The following is a 21,200-nucleotide window of genomic DNA, read 5'->3' as shown; positions in this document are numbered from 1 at the left end:
TCCTGGACTATCTAATAATATTATATAACGATCGTACAAGGAGATCTATATAAAAAAATCCTCCATGGTCATCCTTCTCCCAGCCCCTCTGTGTTTTCAGGATCTTGGGGGAAGAGTTTGGGTCTGGACAAGGCTCTCGGGCACAGGGTGGGATTCTTGGGGTGCAGGGCCAGGATTTGGACTCGATGCTCCCTGCGGGTCCCTTCCAGCCCAGGAAATGCTGCGATCCTGTGCCTCTGAGGGTGAAATAAAGGGCACCGGTGGGGTTTGTGCCCGCTGTGTTCACGGCCCCGCCGGCTCAGGGCGGGTTCAAGGCGCAGCTGCCCCCCCGAGCCAGCGGGACCGGCCGGGGCTGCTCGCTCCCGGTGCTGCCGCCTTGTGGGGAGAGCCCGGCACTGCAGCCCGCACAGGCGCTGGACCACGGGATCGGCGTGGAACAGCAGCGCAGGGAGTGCTGAGGCAGCGCAGGGAATGCTGCGGTCCCAGGGAAGGCTGAGGCGTCCCCTGCCCGGGGCACTCGGCAGCAAATCCCTGATGTTGAGCAGCAAAAGGAAAGTTCTGGGTTAATGGGAGGAGGTTTCTGGAGTGGAGCTGGGACAGGTGCTGATCCACGCATGGAATCACGGGCTGGTTTGGCTTGGAAGGGACCACCAAGATCATTTACACTCTGTTTGTTGTCTGGTTCCACAGCAAAGACCATCCAGAACTGCCACCTCACCCTCACGGACAGCAGGAATGTCTTCCATAGCTCTTGTTTTGGAATGGGAATGGCTGTTGGGAGCTCTGGCAGGACCAGGTAAGAAGAGAAATGGGATCATTCTGGCTGCTGCTGGAGGTGGTTTTCTGCTTTCAGGCTGTTCTTCTCATTGATCCTTTCACAGCAGTGTTCCTGGGCACATTTGAGGGTAATTCTAGGAATTTCAAAACAGTTGAAAACTGGTGGGGAAAAAATGTGAACCTGATCCATTTCTAGTAATTCCAAGCTTCTCCCACAGCAGTGTTCCAGGGGAAAGCTGATGAAAGGATAAAGATGCAGAGGAACAAGTGCTGTAAACCCCCCAGGCTCTCTGACAGAGCAAACCTTCCAGTAATGCCAGTACATTGCTCTGAGAGACTCTGGGATCACAAGGTTTTCCAGGAAAGCAAAACAAAGACAGAGATGAGGGAATAAGCATCCAGTTAAGAATGGTTTGGTGGGTGTAGGAATGATTCTTATATGTTTGATGCTTCCCTTTTTATTCCTGAATAATTTTAAAATGATTCCTTGAATAAATCATCTAAATTTGGGAATTTAAATTTGAGAGGGAACAGTGCAACATTAATACAGGCAGAGATCATGGAATGGTGGAATGGTTTGTGTTGAAAGCCCCATCTCTGAGCCTGTTCTGGGCAGGCTCCTGCCCATCGGCCACTCCTTGCAGGTGGACATGGAAGTGATGGAGGCGTTCAGGGAACGCTGATTGTTTTTCCCTGCCTCTGGCAGTCAGGTCATTACAAAGATTAATTGACCTCTTCCAGTGGGGAGACATTTAAACAAGAGGTGCCAAAAGAATTGGAGCTTCTGCACGATGAAATCTGCATGTATCCAACTTAAGATCCCCCCTGGATCGTCACCGGTCCGACTCCCACGGACTGGTCACCTTGGCCAGGAGTGTCCAATCCTGCTGTCAATGCATTGGGCCGGGGTCTCATTTTCATTTCATGGAAAGACCCTCTGGGTGCCCCCCAGTCACTGGAAAGACCGGACTGGGCTCCCAGGACAGTAATTCCAGGTGTTCTCTTCATGGGAATAGCACAGGAGCCTTCCCCTTGGCCAGAGGAGCGGCCAGTGCCTCCCTCAGTCCACAAATCCCCAGGACAGAACACAGAGAAAGCAACAGGAATATGGAAATCCCCCACAGTGGGAGATTCTGGTGCTCTGGATTAGATTTTGGATTTATAACGTTAAAGGGAGGGGTTTCAAAGACTGAAATACTATGTTTTATGACTTAAACATTTTCTTAAAAGACTTTTGAAACTGTACTACAAAAGCTGCAGAAGACTCCCACACCCTGAATGGGGCCCTGAGGCCTGACACTGCTCGCTGATGAAGATAAGATAAAGTAACAACTCAGGGCTGGGGATATTCATGGAGCTCAGGCTTAACACCTCCAAGATGAGGAGCACGGCCCCAGGGCTATCAGCTGCCCGGGCTCACACCAGGGGGTGGAGGGAGGAGAGGCTTTGGGTACCTTGGAAAAGCCGGTGGTCACAGACGCAGTGACCGCCCATCCTCCACTGTGCAGAGCCCAGCTGCGGGGTCCTCACCGGGGGGAGGAAGCTCATCCACAGCAGAAGGGGTGACATGGCCCAGCACAGGGGCCCCCAGACCCTGCAGCAGAGCACCAGAGATGATGCAACAGACCCTCAGTGTTGCAAGGGACAGTGTCAAGCCGGCCCCTGCAAGAGAGGCACGTGGGCGTTCCCGCCTGGCCCAAAGTGTGCATTAACCCACGGAATTCTGCACCCTTCGGCTGTGGCAGCATGTGGCGGCATGGCCACGGCGCCCACGGGGGACCCTCACCACCGGCAGACCGGATGGAGGGGAGCAACGAGACGTCGTTGGCACCCTCAGATGGGTGATGGGCTTCCATCCAACCCCTCTCCCTGTTCCCCCACGCACCCTTCTGTTTTCTATTTCTTTCTTCCCCTCTCTTTGCCTCTCTACTATTAAATAAAATACATCCATTTTTTTGGCAACAACATCTAGCCTCGTTTGGTTTTAATCTCGTTTCTGGGGATATTTTGAACCTTCTAAGTTCTTTCTGGTTTATGCACAGAGACTTAGCTTGCTTTGCTTTTCTGGGTTTAAACCGGATCGTAACAGGGCGGGTGTGGAGGAGTTTTTCTCCCTCTCCTGTTCATTAGTGTTACCTACCACTGCTCTTGTTGCTCTCACTATGTGTTGTCATTAATCTCAAATGATTGTATTTGGTTTCCATTCTTAAACTGTTCTGAGCTGGAATTTTGTCTCTGGTCTCTTCCCCATCCCACGGGGGGTGAGGGAGCGGCTGCTGGTGCCCAGCTGGGGTCCAGCCATGGCCCCGGGCACTTCTGGGGGCTCCGAACCCGAGGGACAGGAGCGGTTTTGGGCTCACAAAAAGAGACCCAGTGCTGCGTTTCGGGGGCTCAAAAGCAGGCGCAGAGCTTAAAAGCAGAGACTGAATCCTGCATTGTGGAGTCCTATTACCGCAGGCCGAGGCCCTAGGGTATATCACTGTGTCCCGCAGCCGTAGGGAGGAGGAGGAGGAGGAGAGAAGATCCAGCAGGCAGGAATTGTGCAGCAAGATTGATTAATTATTTTACAAACTCTTTTATAGACTTCTTTCTTCACAGTCTAATTGGACAAAGGATCAGCCTCCCCTTGGGGGTGATTGGCTAAAATCCTAAAACATCCATTGTCAAAATATTTTTCTACTGTACCATAAAGAAGACTTTTCAAGGTTGCAGGTGGCTTGGTTGTTTACATAATTCTGCTACCTCTTCTGTGAGAGAGAAAAGTCTCAGAAAATAGCAAGAAAATCCTTGCTAGCAGCATTTCTCTATCTACAGAGTCCTGAGCGCAGGCTCCTATGGCCAGAGTTGGGACTCAGAAACAGTGACTAAATCCTGTTTTCAGGGCTTGAGGAAGAGAGCGAGTCCTGTGTGTTTGGGCTCACAAAGAGAAACGGAAGTGCTGCGTTTTGCTGGCCCTGAATTAAAGCCCAAGTGCCGTGTTTTGATGCTCAAAGCGGGCTCTTGGGGCCAGGGCGAGTCTGTGTCTCTGGGCTCCGAGTCCTGCCTCAGGCATAGCCCGAAGCCGGGCTCGCCGGCCCCACGCAGCGCTCGGGAGCAGCGACTCAGCGCCGCGTCCGGGGCTGGCGGCAGAGCCCGGGGCCGCGTCGTGGGGCCCAAGGCGGGCTCCGGGAGGGGCTCAGGGCTGGGAGCGGAGCCCGGCCCGGCGCGTCGGGCCCGGCTCGGGATCCCGGGGCTGCCCGGGCGCCGGCACAGCCCCGGCTCCCCGCGGAGAGCCGGCCGGAGCAGGAGCGGCAGCGCCGGGCTCGGCCCCAGCGCCCGTCCCGGAGCGGCTCCTGCCGGTGCCGATCCCAGCCCCGATCCCGCCGGGGGAGAGGCGGCACCGCCCGGGACCCGCAGCGGCCGCCGGCAGGGCCGGGACCCGCGGCGGCCCCGGTGCGGCCCCGGTGCGTGCGCGGGGCGGGTCCGGCCCGGGAGAGAGGGGCGGGGCCCCGAGCGATGGAGCCGCCCCCGTGCCGGGCAGGGCGGGCCCCGGGGCCGGGCGGGGCCGGGGCTCTGGGGCGGTCCCGGGCGGGGCCGAGCGGGGCCGAGGGCGCGGCTTCAGGGGCGGCCCCGGGCCCGGCTCAGGTGCGCGGGGCGGGGTCCGCACAGGTGCGCGGGGTCCCAGGGCGGCTGCGCAGGGCGGGGCCGAGGTGATTTAAGCCCCCGAAATCGCCCCCGCCGCCATTTGCTCCCTCAGAGCTCGGGGAGGCTGCGGCCGGGTCGGGCTCCCCCGGCGTGGCCCGGGAGAGGCCCCCGCTCCCCCTCTTTCTTCCCCCTCTTTCTTCCCCCTGTTTCTCCTGCCCTTATCCTCCTCCTTCTTCCCCCGCTTATCACCTCTTTCCTACCCCCCCAGTTTCTTTCTCTCTCCCCCACACCCTCCCTGTCTCTCCCAGCCCCCCGCCTGCCCTCTCCCCAGCGCCACCCACCCTCTCTCCCTGCTCCCCTGTGCATCCCCGACCCCCCCACGCCTCCTTTCTCCCCTTTCCGTACCCCGCTCCCCAACCCGACTCCCCTCTCTTCCCCCTCCTCTATCATCCCTCCCCCTCACCCGGCCTTTCCCTTCCCCCCTCGTTCTCCCCAAGCCACCCCGACTCCTCTCCCTACCCCATCTCATCCCTCTTTCCCCCGTAGCCGCGGGGCTCGGGGCGCCGGAGAATAAAGCCCAGAGGGCCGGAGCCCGGCGCCCCTGCCCTCGCTGGAGCCTCGCACGGGGGACCCGCTCGGCGGGTCCCCCGTGCAGTACAAAAACAGCGCCGGGGCTCCGGCTTTCCACACATCACACTGGGGATCCCCTCCTCAGGAGGGGTTCCCGAGGGGGGTGGGTGGGTTTCGGGGAGGGGGGTGTGTTGGGGTAGGGTGGGCCCCCTCCTGAGGAGGGGGTCCCAGGGGGGTGGGGTGGGGTGGGGTGGGCCCCCTCCGGAGGAGGGGGTCCCGGGAGGGGGTCAGGGTGGGCCCCCTCCGGAGGAGGGGGTCCCAGGGGGGTGGGGTGGGGTGGGGTGGGCCCCCTCCGGAGGAGGGGGTCCCGGGAGGGGGTCAGGGTGGGCCCCCTCCGGAGGAGGGGGTCCGGGGGAGGGGGTGGGGCGGAGGGGGGACTTTCCCCCCCTCCAGTCCCCGCCCCCTCTCCCGGACCCCCTCCTCCGGAGGGGGGTCGCCCCGGCCCCCTCCCCGGGACCCCCTCCTCCGGACCGGGGCCCCGGAGGGAGGGAGGGGGGGGCGGGTGGGGTGGGGGGGAAGCAGAGGGGGTCACGTCACTCTGCAGCATGAACAGACATAGAGACCACAGGCCAAACCAACAGCCCCCCCCCCCCCCCCCCCTCGGGGCCCCAGTCCGGAGGAGGGGGTCCCGGGGAGGGGGCCGGGGCAAGCCCCGTCCGGAGGATGGGGTCCGGGAGAGGGGGCGGGGACTGGAGGGGGGGGAAAGTCCCCCCTCCGCCCCACCCCCTCCCCCGGACCCCCTCCTCCGGAGGGGGCCCACCCCACGACCCCCTCCCGGGACCCCCTCCTCCGGAGGGGGCCCACCCCACCCCACCCCCCCGGGACCCCCTCCTCCGGAGGGGGCCCGCCCCAACCCACCACCCTCCCCGAAACCCACCCCACCCACTCCCCCCGGGACCCCCTCCTGAGGAGGGGGCCCACCCTACCCCAACACACCCCCCTCCCCGAAACCCACCCACCCCCCTCGGGAACCCCTCCTGAGGAGGGGATCCCCAGTGTGATGTGTGGAAAGCCGGAGCCCCGGCGCTGTTTTTGTACTGCACGGGGGACCCGCCGAGCGGGCCCGGCCCGTGTGGGGCTCCAGCGAGGGCAGGGGCGCCGGGCTCCGGCCCTCTGGGCTTTATTCTCCGGCGCCCCGAGCCCCGCGGCTGCGGGGGAAAGACGGGACAGAGGACGGGAATAAGGGAGCAGAGGGGGTCAAAGAAGGAGCGCAGGTGGGGGGTTCCGGGTGTGCAGGGAGAGGTGGGGTGGGGGGACAGGAAAGGAGGCGGGGGGAGGACGAGGATGGAGCACAGGTGGGGGGGGTCGAGATGCAGAGGGGGAAAGAGGGAAGAGGAACAGGGGGAGGTGGAGGGGCGAGGAAAGGTGGGAGACCGAGGGGGAGGATTGAGGGCAGGTGGGGGGAATTGGGAGGGGAAGGGGAGCAGGGTGAGGGGGCAGGGGGGACCCGGGATGGGGGGGGGAAGGAACGGTGGAGAAGGGGAGAGAGGGTGGAGGGGTAGGGCAGGGTTGGGGTGTGTAGGGGGACAGGGAGGGGGGATGGGGGGAACCGGGCTGGGGGGGAGGGAGGGGAGGGCTAGGGGGGAGAGGGAGGGGGGGGTAGGGGGGGGGAGGGTGTAGGGGGTGGGGGAGGGGAGGCAGAGGGGGGAGAACGGAGAGGGTTAGAAGAAGAGAAACAAACACAAATATAAAAGAAAAGAAATACAGAGACATAGAGATATGGAAATATAGAAATACAGAGCTCGGTCCGGCCACAACCGCTCCCACCGAGCGCCGAGGGAGCAAATGGCGGCGGGGCCGATTCCCGAGGCTTAAATCCCCTCGGCCCCGCCCCGCGCAGCCGCGCTGGGGCCCCGCGCACCTGTGCGGACCCCGCCCTTCACACCTGTGCCGGCCCCGCCCCGCTCCGCCCGCGCCCGTAAATGCCGGCGGATCCGCGCCCGCTCCGCTTTGTGCGGTGAACGCTCATCCTGCTCATCCCGGGCTGCGGCGGGACCGTCGTTCGGGGCGCTGTGCGGAGCCCGGTACCGGGGGCTGCTCCCGGCGCTGCGCCGAGCCCGAGGCGCTGAGGTGGGAACGGAACCCGGGCCCGGGGATTCGGGGCTGGGTCCTGTCGGTGTCTGCTGGGGGTCCCGGGCCGAGCCGCTTGTCTCTCGACGGGCGGGGTGCGGCTGCCGGGGTCGAAGAACTGAGGTGGGACGGGGGATGGCATTAGCGATCGGGATCGCCGCGGCTGGCAAGAGCCGCTCCGGGATTGGCGCTGGGGCCGAGCCCGGCGCTGCCGCTCCGGCTGCGGCCAGCGCGGGGCTGGGCTCCCGCCGGAGTTCCGGCTACGCTCCCGCTGCGGCCGCGGGGAGCCGGGGCCGTGCCGGTGCCGGGCCCGCCGGGAGGGCGGCGCTTCCCCGCAGCAGGCGCTGGATCGCGCCTGGAAGCGGGCGGGCCGCGGGGACCGCCCGTGCTGCCCCCGGCACCCCCCGAGGCCGCCGCTCCCTCAGCGCCTCCCGCCCTGTGGGGCGCCCCCTGGCGCAACCGGAGCGCCGGCGCTCCCGGCCCGGCCCCGCCCGCAGCCCCCGCGGGGACACGGAGCTCCCCCAGCCCCGGCACTGCCGGGGCCGCCGCACCCCCTGCGCACAGCAGCGCCCGCCTCCCCCTGCCCCGGGGCCGCTCCCCCGGGGACCTCCCGCCCGCCGCGGCCCCGCCCAACGAGCGCGGCTGCAGCGGGACGAGCCGCTCCGGGCCGGGCGCTGGCGCCGAGGCCGCTGCTGCCGCTCCTGCTCTCACTGTGCCCGCTGCGGGACCGGGGCCTCGCCGGGGCTCGCTGCTGCTTGAGCCGCTCATCCCGCAACTGCCGCGTGAGACCTGATGCTCTCCTTCCTTCCCCCCCCCCCCCCCCCCCCGCTGCTTTCTCTGGGGCTGGTATGCTCCAATGCAAAAACTGGCTTTAAAAGTCCAGTGAAAAATGTTTCTTCTTTATTTCCAGAGCACAGGACATCCTGAGTGGGAATGGATACACAAAGACCACCAAGTCGCACCCTTATGTGAATGGCTCCTCTGGCGATTGAACCCACACCTGGGCACTCTCAGCACCCTGCTCCAGCCAAGCCAATCTCAGCTCCTGGCAATATCCTGCCTGGGATAGGAATGCCAAGTGCCAGCAAGGTCATTCCTATGCAAATACAGCTCCTTCTTTTATGCTAATGCTGCTTTCCACACCAGCCCCTGCAATGGCCCCAGGGCAGAGCTCCATGGCCAGCATCTGATCATGCAACAACACAGGTGAGCAGTTGTGTGACAGCACTGAACTCTTCCCATAACCTGATTTCCTGCCCTTTCCAGGATTTACCCAACAGCTGTAAAGGTGCTCGTTCCATGGCCCTTTCCAGGGAGAAATGAGCAAGGCAAGTCCTGAGGGTTTACTTGGTCCACGGCCAAAGCTCTTCTGGAGAGGGTCAGGGCTGCTCCTGCCTGCAGAGGGGCCTTTCCCACAGGTGAGTGTTCACAGCCCAAAATCCCAGGGGCTGCTGAGGCCGGGCCAGCTTTTCCAGCCCAGAGCTGCACAGAGCTCTCAGCGACTCCTGCTCACTGCCAGGAGTGTTCCTTGGTGCTCCTTCTGTGTGTCCCAGCTGGCAGGGAACAGGGGGAAGGAGAAGGCTGGGAGGCCCAGGAAGGGAAGCAGCAGCTCTTGTGCTTTGGATTTACAGAGAGGAGCTGTGCCTGCAGTGTCCTGCCTGTGGCACACAGCGTGCCAAACACACATGCCGGGAACGGGCACTGGGCTGCCCGGGCAGTGCTGGGATGGACATGGATAAAGGGCTGCCCGCGGCCCCTCGGCCAAGGGCTGCTCTGAACAGGCACCCGCAGATGCTTCAGCCCCGACAGACCCCACTGACACCCCAAAAATACCCCAAGGAACAGCTGGCACTGGGGAATGTCAGCACGGGCTGTTTGCAGAGGGGCTCAGACAGCAATTCCTGGTGCTGACCTCCCACACTCCTGCCAGGTATGTCCCAGCCACCCAAAATGCCTTCCCTTCCAGCCTGAGGCCATCATCCCTCAGCAGCATTAAAGCCAAGGCAAGCTTCCCCCACAGCAATGAAATGCCAAGCAATGCCCTCAGAGATGCCTTCAAATGAAAGGCCAGAGTCAGAGAAATCTGTTTGGATTGAGTTGGGAGTTTTTGGGGAGCCAGCTGGAACTGCACAACTGATGGAAAGCTTTCCCAGGTGGCTCCCACTGCTGGTGCCCTGAAGGCGGGGATGTGCATCCCTTTCCTGAGGGAAAAGAACTTGCAGAGGCCACTCCTGAGGCTCTGGAATGAAATCAGCTCCTGCAGGGAGACAAGTCCTCCCGTGGGCACAGGGGCTGCCTCAGCAGGGGCTGGGAGCGCGTCCGGCCAGCGCCTTCTCCTGCTTTAAAATATCACCTGGAGCCCGGGCTCGGGGGGGTGCAGGCAGCTGAATTCCAGGGAACTCTGTCAGGTGCCCCCAGGGACATTGGGGGGGGGCTGGGGGATGAGGGTTACAAACAGCAAATTCTATGGAACATGAAGCTGTCCTTGTCCTGACCCTGCTGAGCTTCCCTGGAAGCTCTGCTGGTTCCTGACACACCTGGTGTTAAATAGGCAGCTCTGCATGGGAATATCCATGCTCCAGGAGGCGCTGGCAGGCTATTCCAGTGGCAATGCAGCAGGGAATTCAGGGCTTGGGGTAGAATTCATCTGCGCACCACCCAGGGAACAATCTTTGTGCTGCCCTGGCAGCCAAAGCCCCTGGGCTGGGCAATGTCAGCAGGCAAACGGATGGAATGATCTAAATGCCAGCATCCCCCAAAGGGACAATGCAATCACCTCCCTTTGCTCCCAAAGTGTCCACTGTGTTCCCCACAGGTGCCCTGGGGATGCCAGGGAGGTGCCTTTGCCCACAGTGCCTTTCTCCTGCCCCTCTCCAGCCCGAGGCCTCTTCTCCCTTCCCTGCCAGCTGCTGCCAAAGAAGGAGGACACAGTGAGTGCTGAGTTGACCTCCAAATAGTCCTTCCCTCACCTTGAGATGACCTGAGATTTTACCCCCAAAATGTCCCCATCTGTCTCCTTCTGAGTTCCTCATTTTTTACAAGGAAGCATTCTTTCTCTGCTCTGGAGACTACCACAACATTTGCCCCCAAAACTTTCCCCACCTGTCCACTACCTCTTTCCTCATTTCCACCTCAATCTTTTCATTCTTTGCCCTACAGATGCTTTCAATTTTTACCCCTCTGAACTTCCCTACCTGTCCATAAGTGATTACCTCAGTTTACCCCATCAAGTGCATTCTCTCTGCTACAGATCACCTCAGATTTTACCCCCAAAATTTTCCGTACGTCTCCACCACTGAGTACTTTATTTTTACCTCCAAATACTCATTTTCTACCATGGAGATTCCCTCAAGTTTTACCCCCCAGATTTACCCACCTGTCCACAGCAATTCCTTCAGTTTACCTCAGGATGCTCCTCTCTCTCCTAGAGATGACCTCACATTTTACCCCCTCAGTTTTCCCTACCTGCCCAGTTCTGATCACCTCCTTTTTACCTCAAAACATGAGTTCTTTCTTCTACAGATGAACTCGGATTTTATTGCCAAAATGTCTATTTTGTCCCCTGTACACTGACAAGATTTTAAAACCAAAACCAGGCAGGTTATGTCTGTCTTACCCCCAAAATGTTCATTCTGTCCCCTACAAGTTAGCTCAGATTTTTTCTCAAAACCACTTATGGTTCCTACATAATTACCTCAGGGTTTGCCCCCCACATTCTACCTCATCTTGACTACTGATCACCTCATTGCTTCCTCAGTATGTTCATTCTTTGCCCTACAGATCTTCCCAAGTTTTACACCCCAAATTTCCTTGTCTAGCCCCAGTGATTGCCTCAGTTTATGTCAGTGGTCACACTCTCCCTAGAGATTACCTCAAGTTTAACCCCCAAAATTTTCCTTAACTGTCCCCAATTTATTACCTCATTTTTACCAAAAAAGATTCATTCTCAACCTTTAGATTATTTCAAGTTTGACCCCCCAAAATTCCCCTACCTGTCCACTACTGATTCCCTCATTCTTCCTTCAATATTTATTTCCTTTCTACCATGTAGCTTCTATCAAGATTTACCCCCAAAGTTTTCCATCTGTCTACTACTGCTTACCTCATTTTTACCTCAAAATGTTCTTTCTACAGCTTATTTAATATTATTTTTACACAAGTTTCCCTATCTGCCCACAACTGATTCCCTCATATTACCTCAGTGTGTTCATGCTCTCCCCTAGAGATTAGTTCAGATTTAGCCCCCAAATTTTCCCCACATGCTCAGTACTCATCACCTCATTTTTCCCTCCAAGTGTTCATTCTCTGCTCTTGAGACTTTGTCAAGTTTTGCCTCCAAACTTTTCCTTCTTTGTCTACTACTGAGTACCTCATTTTTACTCCAAAATATTCATTCTGTCCCCTACAGATTACATCAGGTTTTACCCCCCAGTTTTTCCTTCCTGTACAATATTAACTCTTTTCTGCCCCAAAAATGTGCATTCTCTCCCCTAAACATCACCTCAGCTTTTCCCTCAAAAATGCCACCTTGCTCCGCTCGACATCCCCTCCCATTTTCCTACACAAACAATTCTTGTGTCCCCTCTCAGTCACCCCAGGTTTTCAGCTAAAAATGTCTCCTCTGTCCCCTTGAAGTTATCCCAGGTTTTCCCAGTGAGGAGCTGCAAGGAATTCAGGCAGGGCCAATGACAGCAGGGAACAGCTGTAAATTCAGAGGCAGAGAGAGAAGATCTACCAGGAAAGGGGAAAGGTTCAGAAAACATTACTGCAATCAATTAATTAATTAATTATTATCTCCAGTTCCCCACTGAGAAGAACACAACCTCACAGCTGTTAAGGCCTGACAGTTCCCTGCAGGGAGAGCTCAGCACATGTGCCCAGAGGCAATCCCAGCATCTGAAAGAAAGAAAGAAGCAGCAAAAGGTGATTGCTTCTCTTTCAAAGTTATTTCAAGTGCTCACACCCAAACCCACCTTTGCTCTTGATTCTGGCCAGGTGCATGGTGAGCAGTAGGCACAGGTCATGTCATCCATGCTGGTGTGAGTGATGCTTTCTGGGGGAAAGCAGCTGATCTCCAAAGTTCCCTTCCTGCCCCGTGCCTGATCTGCACAGGAGAAAACCTCTTCCAGGAAGGGACTGTGCTCCCTCTAATCCCATTTGCCCAGTCTGTGCCATGGGGATATTGCCAGCCTGGGGCAGCAGAGGCACACGCAGCTCTCAGCACTCTCTGCTCCAAGCACAGCTCTGGGCTCCTTTGCAGACTGCCTCTGCTGTGGGGTTTTCTCCAGGAGAAGCCAAGGAATTGCTCATGGAAGGGTGGAGATTAAGTTATCCCAAAGGGAAGCAAAGAGTTAAGTACTCCAGGAAGAGCCCTTGGCATCTGCTGGGCTGAGGTGGGAAGGGGACATTCATTCCCTGCAGGGCCAATACACAACAACCTCCAACCCAAAGCACAGACTGGCAGGTGGGGTCTGACAGCACCACTCTGACAAACCTCCTTGTCATTCTTCCCTGCAGTGACTTTTGCAAGCAAACTCTGAAGCTGACAAGCCCAGAAGCTCCATCCATCCACTCTGGAAGGAAAGGATACTCCCAGGGATGAGGCACATTCCCAGCAAACTCTCCCAACACAGCCTGGAGGCAGCGCTGGAGCTCGGCTGTGGGGCTGGGAAGGGCTGCCAGGAGCACGCAGCCCCCAGGTGGGGTGGCAGCGGCAGCAGCAAATTCCCACAGGCTGATGGCACAACAGAGAGACAAAGGCCAGCAGTGCCCATGGGAGGTGCAGGGTTAATTCTGCTCCCTGCCCTGCCCCATCCCCGCAGGAAATCTCCAAGGGGGAGAGAAACTCTCAGGGTGCCCAAAATGCAGCATCTGTCACCCTGATCCCGCTTCAACTCAGCGTGGGGGGCCAAACTCCCCCCACAGGTAAACACTGAGCTGACCTGGTCAGTCTCAAACACAGCCCCAGTTCTCACCTCCAGCCTGCTCCTGGGGCTGCTGCCACATTCCTGACAAGGAGCCCCTGTGGACAGGGCTCTCTCTGTGTCTCAGGTGCTGGGCACTGCAGGGACCAGGGCAGCCCCCTCTGGGGACAATTGGGGATTCATCCCACACCACAGGCAGGACCAGGGGCCCTCCAGTACAGGCTGGTGGGGCCAGAGCCCATTGGGTTTGGCTGCTCAAATACCAAAGCTTTTGGCAAAGATGGGACAAGTTAAGTGGGTTTTCCTGTCCTGAGAGAGAGAAGAAATTGTTGAAATTAAGCATGGAAATTAAGTCCACTGTGGAAGTCAAAGGCTCCTGGCTTTCCCACTCCTGTTCTGATTGCTCACTAGAGGGTTTTATCCATAAAAAAATAAGAGGTGGCACCAAATAAAAGAGCTCTTTTTCAACATTTCTCCCCTACTTACTTTCATACCTAAAAAGGATGTCCATTTTTTCTTAGTGCATTCTTTGCCTAATTTTAACAGAACCATTTTTCCTTCCAGGCCCCACTTGTGGGTTATTTGCTCCTTTGCCATTGGACTTTGGACAAAGGAAGAAAAGGATCTGCTCCACATGGGTGTCATCCTATGGGGAACACCCCCTGTACCAGCCCCAGCCTGGGCCAAGCACGCTGCCTCACTTTCCCCATTCTGGATGCTGGCTCCAATCCAGTCTGAGTTTTCTCCTGGTTTCCATGTCCAAGGACAGGAACTTGTCCTGGTCAGGATGTAAGGCCTTAAACTGCACCTTGATCTGGGGGGCTGTGACTGGGATTCCAGCAGGGAATTCATTGTTTTACAAATAAAAATTATTCCAGGGAGCTGCTGCTTCACCACACAGTGTCAGCAAAAGAGAGAAAACACCAAAAGTGTATCCAAAAACAAGGATGAAATAATTCCTCCTGCTTTGAGTGGGATCAGGGCTTATGCTGCCCTGGAATGACAAAGAACTTCTCCCTCAGCCCCCCAGAGAGCCCTTGAAAAGCCAAAGTGCAGCAGGGAAGGAAAGGCACCTGCTGGGGACAGCACAGGTCCAGCTGCTCATGGGGACTGGGAATGAGTCCAGAGCCAAAAGCCCCTTCCCAGGCTGGAGGGGCTTTCCTAAAGCACCAGCTCTGGGAAGCAAAGGGCTATGGAAGAAATGGAGTGGCAATTTACAATAATAATCATAATGGATCGGGAAAGAGCAACAACAGAAGCAACAATCATTCCAAGGGAGCAGGAGGGATGCTGAGCTTTAAACAAGGTTTGAGTGAGGCAGCAGCTCCTGGGAGTTCTAACCCACGGCTCCAGGTCTGCGCTTCCAGGAGCACTGCAAGCTCCTACTGCCCAGTCCCTGGCTTTGCCTCCTGCCAGTACTCGGCACCTCGGGCACGGTTGGGTGCGAGTGCTCCAGTGCTGCTGCCCAAGGGAGCAGGAAAATGGCCACTAAACCCCTTCCCACTGGGCTGGCTCCGAGCTCTGGCTGGGGAAAACATTTGGCACCCCTGGCCTTTCAGTGAAATCAATTTCCATCACTTTGAAGATGCACTGAATAAACCCAGGGCACATAAGTAAACCTCTCCCCATAAGGACAGCCCCAGGGAATACACAATTATTCCTATGCCTGGCCAAACAAACCAGCAGCCAGGTTTTGGGGAGAGACTCCAGACTCTTATCTCCTTCCCTGGCTGTGAAACCCTTGCAGAGGCTTTGGAGTTCATACAAGCTTGTCAGGATTTGGCTACTTCATTTAAATTCCATTCAGATACTGGAATGGAAGTGTCCTAAAGGCACCTCCACTCAGACTTTAATTTTAAGCCCTCTACCACCAAAGAATTCGGATGTTCTTTTCTTAGGAACACCCCACCTCTGCTTCTTTAGGTGTCTCCATGTGGGGCATAAATTAAATGTGGACAAATTTTAGAATGCAGCTTCCAAGTCAAGTTACCTGCTAGGAAATTACTCCAGCTCTCTGGTACCTTGGGCTGTTTTAAACACAGCCTGGCCCTTCATGGCTGAGGCTCTGAGCTACACAACTTGTGAGCTGGCAAGTAACAGCAGCTGAGGTCTCATCCCAGCTGTACACAAAAACAGGGAGTGGGGGCTGCACTTGGATACATGCAGGCAGGGTTGGGCCCCTTCTGAAAGCTTCAATCCCTGTTTTTCAGAGACTCAATCAGGGATAATGACATTTTCGCAAAGCTCTCTTAAGGCACGTGAAAATCTGAGCAAGAAAATGGAATCAAACCCTTTGTTCCACTGGCCTCACGCCCCAAATTCCAACGAGACAGACAAGTCCCTCTCCTCGCAAGGCAACGTCTCCTACCTGGATCTGTGCCTTCCCCAGCCTTTGGTGGCCGCTGTCTCCATCCTCACACACTTCCTCATCTTCCTCCTCAGCAGGCCTAGCTTCCTCATCCTGCAGAGCAAGCACAGGGACAGTCACCAGCCTGCTCATCCCAAACCTGGGCAGCAGGGATGGACTGCTGGGACCCCCTGGACAGTCACCCCTCTGCTGGGCACCATCCCTGCTCTGCAGTCCATTCCCGTTCCTGGCCTGGCATCTCCTTTGAATGGGATGTTAAACCACAACCACTTGCTCTGCTGGGTTTTGGGACATCAGAGACTCCCCCAAGGCAGTGGACAAAGCTCCTGTTCCCACAGCCTCTGCCTCCCAAAGCCCTGCTAGGGCCAGGCAGAGCAAGGGAAACCCCTCAGTTCCTGCTGGAAATTCCCTCTTGTGCCCGTAAACCCAGGGAAATCGTGGCTGCCCCATCCCTGGAAGTGTTCAAGGCCAGGCTGGCCGCAGCTTGGAGCACCCTGTGGATAGAATGAGGTGATCCTTAAGATCCCTTCCCACCCAAACTATTCTGCCATTCCAGGATGATTCTGTGATCTCTCCCTGCATTTATTTTGCATCGTTTCCTCTCTAATCTGAATTCCCAAATTGAAATGATTTTTTAAAGAAATCATTTAAAATTATCCCAGGAATAAAAAGGGGTGCATCAAACATACAAGAATCATTCCTACCTCCATCAAATCATTGTTAATTGGAAGCCTCTTTCCTCATCTCTGTCCTTAGTTTTCCTTTCCTAGGAAACCTTATGATCCCACAGCTTCTCCAAGAGATTTACTGGGATTGCAGAAAGGTTTGCTTTGTCAGGGAGGCAGGGGGGTTTACAACACTTGTTCCTCTGCATCTTTATCCTTTCACCAGCTTTCCCCTGGAACGGTGCTGCAAGAGAAGTTCAGAATTACTAGGAATGGATCAGGTTCACCTTTTTTCCTCATTCTTTTCCAACGACTTCCAAATTCTTGGAATTATCCTCAAATGAGGCCTAGCAAGCTACTGTGAAAACATCAATCAGAGGAACATCTTGAAAAGAGAAAGCCACATCCAGCAGCAGCCAAAACAATGCCATTGCTATTCTTACCTGGTCTCCAGGTGCTCCTGCCAGAGCTCCCAACACCCACTGCCATTCCATGAGGGTGAGGAGGCAGTTTTGGATGTGTTCTTTGCCACGGGATGGGATAACAGAGCCCAGAGGGTCTTTGTGTCCCTTCCAAGCCACCCCATGATTCCATGATACCATCAGCACCTATACCAATTCCATTCTGGAAAGCCCAATTCCATTCCTCCCATCAACTCAGAATTTCTCCCTTCCTCTCTCTGCTCCACATCAGGCATGTGTTGCCACGTGCCACAGCCATGGGATGCCTCAGCATTGCCTGGGAATGCCACTCAAGGCTGCCCTGGTGGCCTCAGCGCTCCAAAATGCCCAGCTGGCTCCCGTTCCAGTCGGGAATGTCCCAAACAGCAGCGTCGGGTGTGCCCTCTGCCATCCCACCATTGGGGCAGCTCCCATAGAATGTGACCGACTTACTGGGTTTGGAATTCCTGGCTTAAAAGTCAGGTGGTGAAATATCCTCTCCTGGGAATATCCAGAAGACCAGAAGGCTCCCTGGAAGCCACAGGTCAGGGACAGAGTCAGATGACCGATCCTGAACTGGTTTTCAGGGGATGCATCCCCAGCCTGTGGCTGCAAAAACTCCAGAGCTGTTCCTTCCCCTTGGGACAGCCAGGGAAAACATCCCCAGCATGGATTTCTGACAGGAAAAACCTCACTGCTCCAGGCTACTTGGCTCCTCCCAAATCCAGGCCAGCACTCCAACAGGCTCTAAGGACAAAACAACAGCAAAGACCATCTCAGGGCACACGCCACGAGCTGGGCGTCACATTCCTCACTGGAACTGGGCTGTTCCCACATCCCTGAGACAGTCGGGAGCATCCCCCATTCCTCGCTCTTCCATTCAGGAGAAAGAGACAACAGAGCTGTCAAACAGCCAGTGTGTAACCCCAACAATCCAGGGAAAACCACCTTGCTCTGGGGAGAAACATCATGCCCAGTTATGGAAAAAGCCAAAGAGCAGTACTGGAAACACTCCCAGGCATGGAGGCTCCCAGCTCCGGAAATGCAGCTCACAGGCTTCTTCCCATGGGAACCCCAATCTTGCCCGGGACTGGGCTCAGGGAGTAAGTCCTGCCCGTTCCACCACTCTGGCACAGACACCCCAGGAAGGTGTCCCTGACCATGGCAAGGGGCTGAACAGGATGGTCTGTAAGGTTCTTGCCAGCACAGACCATTCCAGGAGTTTAAGGTGGATTTGAGCAGCTCCTGGGGACATGAACACCTCCCACACCTCCCACCTGGCTCAGCCCAGAGTCCATCCAGCACTCACAGAGAGCTGCTGGGAGCTGAAATTCTCCCTGCTCCCCCTGCCTGGGAAACCCTGCCTCCAGCTCCTGGGAAAGAGGAGCTGCATCCTGCTGGGTGCCCCTGGCTCTGGGCAGCTGCCGCCTTCAGGCGGGGGGATGGCTCGGGCAGCTCCGGTGACTGTTCCACCTCGATGATTTTGTGTTTTCCTGCATTTCCCTGGGCTGGAGGGGAGCAGGGGGTGCGGTGGGAGTGCGGGAAGGCAGCGGCGGGGAGGGCAAGGAGTGCGGCCGGGCACCGCACGGCGCAGGGGGGCTTCTGCTGGCAGTGGAGGGGCGCGACCCGTACGGAGGCGTCCCCGCCGCTGCCGGCCACTGCCCACGGGGCTCCTGCCCGCCCCTGGCGCCACTGACCCCACACCCCGTGTCCCCACACTGGGAACCACCGTGGAAAATCATGCTGGAACCTCTAATCCTGAGCCCGAGCCTTGACCTTTTACTCCCTGACCTTTAACCCCTTGACCCATTCCTTGACAACCCGACCTTTGATCCCTTACCTTTGACCATCCAGCAAGTGGCCAAGATGCCCGCAGGCGGCTACGCCAGCGAGTAGGTAAAATGGAGACCGTGGCGATCGTGCCAGATCCGAAGGCGAGCTCCTCGGGCAAAAAGATCCACGATGATGTCGAGACTCAAAGGCCGATGACAGAGATGGGTGGGAACTGCCCTGCCCAGCAAAGGCTCGGGTGATGCTGAGGAGAAACCCTCTCCCTTTACTTCCAAGGGACCCTCCCACAACAGCCCTCTCCTCTAAGCTAACTTCCAATTGCCTCCTGGAACTCCAAAGGCCTTTCCCTTCTCCCAACCACTGCTCCCAACACTTAGCTTTCTGAAGACAAATGGACAAAATCCATCCTTGACAGAAAAAATGCATCAGCACCTCAGATGTCAACACGTTCCCCACGGTCCGCTTTGGCAGCTGCGAAAGATGGAGAACAACGAGAAAATTCAGCCTCTGACAACACACGCCAAAAGAGACCCCTTCCGCAAGGCCCCCTCCCTCGAAACTGCCGAGGCTCATCGCTTACCTGCTCTCTCCAAGCTTCAGCTCCACACCTGCTCACGGTACCTAAGACAACAAAACAGAAAACGTCACTGTTGCCCTCAAGAAGAGCATCCCCGGGCTACTCCACACCACTGCCCCGGCTCACCTCAAATCTTGATCTGACTCTGGAGGTGGCCAGGACAAACCTGCACAATGAAAAGGGACACGCTCAGCACGCTGCCATAGACCGCTGGCCTATCAGACACCCCACCTAAATGCCAACTCACCTGCTCGCCTCTGTCCCTTGGCACGCCCAGGGCGGCAGCAGCACCTGCAGAGAAGCAAAGCAAAACCACACGAAACATGCTGAGAGACTGTGAAACCACAGCCTCCCTGCTCCGACTGAAGTACACCACACCTATACCTTAGGCTTGCACCCTCCAGCATCCAGGGCCAGGACATCCTGCAAGTGGACCACCTAAAACACACAAACAACAACGGATGCTTAGAGCTGCACCAAAAATTGAGACCGAGGCCGTAACAACTCATTCTGTCCACCGGTCACAGCTCACCTCGCTCCATCGCCCTTGACTGCCAATATCTGACATTACTTCCTTAAAAACAAACAAAAAAAAAGACATGGAACAATGCTGTAACACAGTAGCATGACATAGCCCAGCAGGACTGCAGAGAGGGGCAGAGAGGGAAAGCTGGCCAGGATCTCGTTCCCAGCCCTGAGCAGGGGCTTTACTGGCCTGACTGTCCTGTACTACCCGAGCTCTGGGGACAATGAACCAGGCTCAGTCCCTGCCTCACCACTGCCACCGTGAAATTCTGGCACTGCAAGAGTCAGGGGAGATTTCAGCAGTGATTTCAGCAAGGTCAGAGCTGCTCCCAGCAAAAGCTGTTCTTAGACTACTCCTGGCAGAAGAACCCAGAGTACCTGCCACTGCAGGATGCTTGTGACTTCCAGGTGCAGGAGAAGGGTGGAAACAATCCAAGATGAAGACAGAATGATGAACACAGCAAAGAGGATTTCTGTATGCTCTGCACTGTTTTTTCACGTTCAGCCCTTCCTGGGCTGTTCTCTGCTGGTTGTTCTCAAGATCAACATCTCCAACTAAGGGGGGGGGGGGTGATGTGAATTCCAAGGAAGTACAATTCAATTCTCCCCTAGATCTTTCCCTAAAGTACAAGATACTGATTCACCTCCCTTCCCACCAGAGTCAATCAAAGACTATCCAAAAACGTAAATTATGATAATGCGGAATCTGATCTCCATTAGAAAAATTAATGTAGTATTTTTTATCAGAGCTTTGGTTAAATGTAACAATGCAGGAAGTGCCTGTGCTCAGGTTATTGGAGAGTGCGAGGTTTTCTCACCGCATCAGCCCTGTCAGCTGACAAATGTGGGTGTGCACTAAGGCACAAAGCACCGACGTTTGCACACTACAGCTGGAATCTGCTATCTCCGTGTGCAGACACAACCACTGCTCATTACAGATAAACCCACAAGGGCTGCTCCAGCACTGACTTACCTGGGGAAAAACCAGCACTAAGAGGAGGAAAATAAAAAGCATGGGAGTAGTAGTTTCACCCTGACCAGCTCCATGAGATGGGCAGGAATCAGAGGATCCCCTGAATAACTCTGAACTTGCTTTTCCTGATCACCTTTCACAGAATCCATAGCAGCAACCCATGGACATCCCGTGTGTAGGTTTATTCCAAAACCCACTCCCAGAAACATCAGGATATTGCACCTAAAGCTGCCTCTGCCAGAGGGAAGCAAGAGCTGGGGCTGGGAGAGGAAACAGGCAGGAACTTGCTCTCAGGAGAGGCAGCACTTGGGCTGCTGGCACTGCCAGCAGGAGGACGCAGGTGGGAGCAGGTAAAATTCCAATACAAAATGCAACTGGGGAACGTGACGGTGCAGAGGCTGTAGGTTGGCAGTCTAAGACTTTGGGGTTTATCACAGCTCTGTGAAAGCACCGAATTTCGCCAGCAGGTACCATTCATCCTCCTCAGGACAAGCTTCCAAGAGTTCATCTCTCAATCTGTGCCCCAGTGTGGGCCAAGTGCTGGTGGAGCCTGGGCTGGCACCCCGAGCTCTCACCCCCAGCTGGCACCCCCAGGGCTTTCCAACGTGCCACTGCCACCCAAGCCACAATGGTGGGGCCTGAGGAAAGGAAGGAATGAGCAGGGACTTAGGACACAATCCTGCCCTTCAGACAGGCAGATTTACCTGTGCTCCAGTCTCAAGGGGGCTCTCAGTGGATAACTCAAGCATCCCGCGTGGGACACTGGGGCCAAGGAGCAGCTGGAAGCAGCTCTGTCACCTGGGCTACCTGTGTGTAGCCATATTTAGCAATAACTG

The 21,200-nt window shown here is 56.7% G+C and overlaps 2 long non-coding RNA genes across 5 annotated transcripts; one reads left to right on the top strand and one right to left on the bottom strand.

Moving 5' to 3' along the window:
• Positions 1–753: 753 nt before the first annotated feature.
• LOC125328818 lies at positions 754–13,489 on the top strand. Of its 4 annotated transcripts, XR_007204881.1 has the most exons (5): positions 7,730–7,883; positions 8,012–8,519; positions 9,917–10,031; positions 11,902–12,024; positions 12,619–13,489. It is a non-coding gene; the product is annotated as an uncharacterized LOC125328818 (long non-coding RNA). The 4 variants fall into 4 exon arrangements; XR_007204879.1 differs by lacking the exons at positions 7,730–7,883; positions 12,619–13,489 and adding an exon at positions 754–796 and having other exon boundaries at positions 11,902–12,614; XR_007204880.1 differs by lacking the exons at positions 7,730–7,883; positions 12,619–13,489 and adding an exon at positions 6,904–7,101 and having other exon boundaries at positions 11,902–12,614.
• On the bottom strand, positions 11,119–15,884 carry LOC125328819. Its single transcript, XR_007204882.1, has 2 exons — positions 15,394–15,884; positions 11,119–11,997 (listed from the first exon to the last, which is right to left on the bottom strand). It is a non-coding gene; the product is annotated as an uncharacterized LOC125328819 (long non-coding RNA).
• Positions 15,885–21,200: the final 5,316 nt, after the last annotated feature.

This window comes from Corvus hawaiiensis, chromosome 7, assembly GCF_020740725.1.
Source record: "Corvus hawaiiensis isolate bCorHaw1 chromosome 7, bCorHaw1.pri.cur, whole genome shotgun sequence".
Taxonomy (NCBI): domain Eukaryota; kingdom Metazoa; phylum Chordata; class Aves; order Passeriformes; family Corvidae; genus Corvus; species Corvus hawaiiensis.
The sequence above is the reverse complement of the archived record's forward strand: the minus strand, read 5'-3'. Positions and strand labels throughout refer to the sequence as shown.